Genomic DNA, 4,600 nt, shown 5'->3' on the forward strand with positions numbered 1-4,600 from the left:
CAAAGTGTCATTTTAACACCTATAGAGTTGAATTTAACTCTGTTTCATATAATATTTGGTCCCACTCAAAATTTGTGTAAAATGTAGCCATTATAAACTTCAGTTAAWTTTACTTATTTTAGTGTCAAAATCAACAATGAATCGAGTAAAATTACTTAACACCACAGTTTGTTTACACTCTACTTAGTAATGTTATTTTTATGGAGTTAATTATACACAAAATTTACTTTATAAAGTACACTTTGTTGTATAATACTATTATTTTTTCTTTTCCCTTTTTTTACACAGTGTGAGTCAGAGTACACAGAGTTGTGCACTCTATCCTAGAGTTAAAGTAAACACTTTAAGTGTTGTATTAACACTGGTCATTAGTTGGCAAAGCAGTGCAACAGAGTCGACCTTTGCACACAAAAGTGTCGATTTATGGCCAATAACACAAACTTAAACTTGAACAACTAACTAACCTGAACAAGAAAACTAACCAGAAATACTAATTTTTACATTTATGAACATTTTTAACAGTCCTAGACATGCAAACACATCATTTCTACAAGATTACCCAGCATTCCTTGCTGAGAAAATTCGGGTCCATGAGGAAGAGGGCGGGGCTTTTCAGAATGCTTTTTTCAACAATGCATTGTGTTATAATACAACACTTATATAAAACTTAACAGTGGGTGGAGCTTATTTAACACTGTCCAGATTTGAGACAACACTGAGGAAATCAACTCTGTGAATTAACACCAACACTGGATGTCAYTTTACTCAAAGTGTTAAAATAACACTTTGAGAACTGAAATTAACTCTGAAAAGTTTGACAAASCAGTTTTTACTGTGTAGATTGTTTTTGGCTACTTCTACTCTAATCTTCAGCTTTGTGTCTAKAAATGGCTGAATAAGAAGGTGTGTCACGCATTCAGCATGTTTTTTTTTTTAATCATTCTTAGCGATGATCTCACAAAATCTTCAATATTGCTTAAAAACAACTAAATTGAAACATTTGGACTGAGCTGTGGCGGCCATCTTGAATTTTCAAATCCAGAGCGCTTTATTTGAATGTGCCCCTCTAAAAAATACTACGGCCACCCCTGTGTCACCCCCTTGCAAATAAATAAATAAATAAAACGTCTAGCCCCGCCCCTGTGCCACCGGCGACAGGAAGTACCTCACTGTACGAGGCTGGCGAGCTGCCGGCAGCCTGGTTAAAGATGCAGAGACATTGACAAAAGTTGGAGCTCCAGTTAGACATTTTAAGAGAAGCTCGTGTTGCATTATTTTTCGTAACGTTCATTCTGAGAGGATGTTTTAAAGGCTGAGCGGTTCTTTCTCTCGTGRTGCCTTATGATGTTGTGATCACATGCAGCATGGTGCAAAAGCATTTTACGGCAGGCGTGGGAAAACTGAGAACACTTTTGACAAATTTGAATTTATCCATTAGCACTGCAAAGGGAACATTTGGTGCGACCACGCTTTGATTGAAAAAGCATTCATCTAATTTTCGTAGAAACTCTGACTTCTTTGTGAGCAGATCCTCTGTCTGCTACATTTGATGATGACAAGGAGTCATAACACCACTTCCAGGACTTTTTTCTAATGTAGAGTAAATTCAGGGYCAATCAGACACATCCCTAACGTTACTGCATGATGGATGAGCGTTAAAAACATTAATCACCAAATCCCCACTTGGTTTTGCAGAATTGTAGCTTTAAGACTCTTTGAGTCTGCAGCCTTTCGGTGAATGAACTGCTTTCTGCTGCAGAGAAATCTTTCTATTTTTGACTCATCAGAGCTGAACACCTGCTCTTTCTTATGTCCTAGTTTTGTTTTTATGCAGAGTTGGGTTAGCTTGGCCTGCTTTCCAAGTTTGGCTTTTTTTTATTTATATTTTATTCACCCTGGTTGTTTGATGAAGAATAATTTTGTCCAGATTTCTCCAGACAGTGAAGCAATGCTCCACACTGCTGCGTCTTGAAACCCAAGTCTGAACGTTCCTCACCCAGTTTCAAGCCTCCCACAGCTTGTTCCTATTCTCAGCTAATGACTGTGTTTTAACTCCATGAAAATGATCATTAAAACCACCTCGGCATAATTTGGTTAATCATACACCTGACTGCAAACTTAAAAAAGAATCCCGGGATTTGTGCAAGTTCACTCTGTGGTCACAACAAKTATTCCTTTGACTCCGATTTTTCTGTGAGCTCAAATTTGCATTTCTGTTTGATCAAAACAAAGAATGTGTTTGTGAAAGCATTCTTACTGTGCAACATTTACACAACTAAAAAAACCTTCAAAATACTCTTTTAATGATATTTATGGAAGCTACCTTAGCGTTTAGAGGAATAACCCTGCTATAGCACATATTTAATTTACACAATATTAGTTAAGACTGCAACACGTAGATAAAAATTTTCCTTTAAACTCTAAAATGCTTTTGATAAATCACATTCTCGCCTCATCTGGTGGCTTCAGCAGGAGTTTGCGACGGTACTTCAGCTAATTTCTGGTGTTCGCAACGGTCTGAGCTCTGTTTTCTTATTTCTATCGTCTAACAGGAACCAGACGACAGTCGGCAAAGGAAAAAATCGAAGGGAATGTGCATCAGATGGTTTTGATTCTTTTCATGTTCGCCCTGAACCGGGCACCTGCTTGATATTAATGGATTGACATCTGAGAGACAGACGCACTAGTCACAAACACACATTTTTCAGGCAATAAGTAATAAAGAAAATATAGAATTTGTGACGGAGCTGAGTGAATATTTTACAACTTGAGTTGAGATGGAAAGATAAAGTTCGTGTGCTGGATCTTAAATCAACTCCAGTGTTTCTGGATCAGACCTCTTCAGGCTTCTGAGAAATTTACATGCAGGTGAAAAACTCAGCTGAGGGTTTCTTCTACGCCGCCCCCCTGCCCCCGGCCTCCCTCTCCCCAGATGGCCCTCATTAATAAGGCAGACAGTCGTACCTCAGTGAGCAACCGTTTCATTTCCCCTCGGTCTGAGCAGACACGTAGGAGGAGTCGCCCTGACTGCTGACCCTGTCCTCCCGGAGCGTCGGGCAGATCCGGGACGGGTGGCACAGACTAACACGGTCGGGGCTAAAACTGGCACAGGGCGCTCCGCCGGGAATGCAGCTCATCCACAGTCGGAGACGGTGTTAATTTACTGAGGGACATTTTTGTTTTCTTGTTAGGCAGACATCCCAAGTGTGCGTTTCTCTTTAGAGGGTCAGTTAAATTAGATTACTGTCTGAAACCTGTTTGCATTATTGGAGTTACTCTAAAGGTTCAGTTAAACAAGTAGAAGTCTGGAGCTTCCTTTTCCCCTCGAGTTTCACCACATTTTACTCTGTGGTTTTAGTCCTGGAGGGCCTCCATCCTGTGTGTTTTAGAGGTTTCTCTGCTCCAACACACCTGACTTATGAATAACAGGCTTCTGCAGAACGTAAAGAGGTAATTCAGCCACTTAATCCAGTGTGTTGGAGCAGAGAAACAAGTCAAACATGTAGGATAGTGACCCTCGAGGACCACATGACAGCTGAAGTACAGTTAGATTAGTTGGTTATTTATATTGCTGACAATAATTGACTAACACTTCCATCATTACAACAGATTTATGTTCATCGTTCAGGGCGGGAGCATCTTTATCCTATCCTAGTTGTTTTCCCAACATGTGTGACCCTTTATCTGTCCCACTCTGGTGCTCCTCAGACAACGACCACATAAACATACGTCTAGTTTTCCAAACACTGCCTCTCCACAGAAACCACACCTGTAAGTCTACAAAGCACAAACTGCACACAAGCAATACACCTGCACACTGTTCTCAGGGCCACCTGACACACACACACTTAATTTCCCTCACACACACACACACGTATGCAAACAAACGGACACACAAGCACATCCGTGATCACTTGTAAATATGTAAGCTACAAGCCAAGCACATTGAAATGATGTGATGTTCTTTGCTCTACAGATTGTATATTTGTGTTCAGTGTGAGTCACAAGTGGTTGGAACTTGTTTGTACTTGAGGATTTGAGCCATGCATAGCTGAGAACCCCCCCCCCACCACCACCACCACCACCACCACACCTGCTCCGCCTTTTTTTTATCATGGTGCTTTAAGAGGAGCTGTCTGTAGCACTGTACATAATGGGTCTCTGTGGGGGAAGTACTGTTGTCAAAACATTGTTAGTAATGCATAATACAGCCTAGTACATACCAGGTACATACWCTGTAAACTTCATAATACAGCACAGCTCCTGTTGGTACGTTGTATCAAACTGAAACATACACGGTATATGCCTAGTATGTACCAAGTGTGTGCCTTGTACTTACCAGGTGTGTACCTAGTACGTGCATGGTGCCTGGTATGTACTTAGTATGTGCCTAACACTTACCAGGTGTGTCTAAGGGCAAAGTATATGCATAGCACGTACCAGGTGAAGTCCTGGTAGGTACTGTGAGCCAAGCACTTACCAGGTGCGTGCCTAGTACTTACCAGGTGCGTGCCTGATATGGTACCAGGTGCGTGCCTGGTATATACTAAGTTTGTGCTTAGTGTGTCCCTAGTACTTACTAGGTGTGTGCCTGGTATGG

Source organism: Austrofundulus limnaeus, unplaced genomic scaffold (genome assembly GCF_001266775.1).
Source record: "Austrofundulus limnaeus strain Quisiro unplaced genomic scaffold, Austrofundulus_limnaeus-1.0 Scaffold1308, whole genome shotgun sequence".
Lineage (NCBI taxonomy): Eukaryota > Metazoa > Chordata > Actinopteri > Cyprinodontiformes > Rivulidae > Austrofundulus > Austrofundulus limnaeus.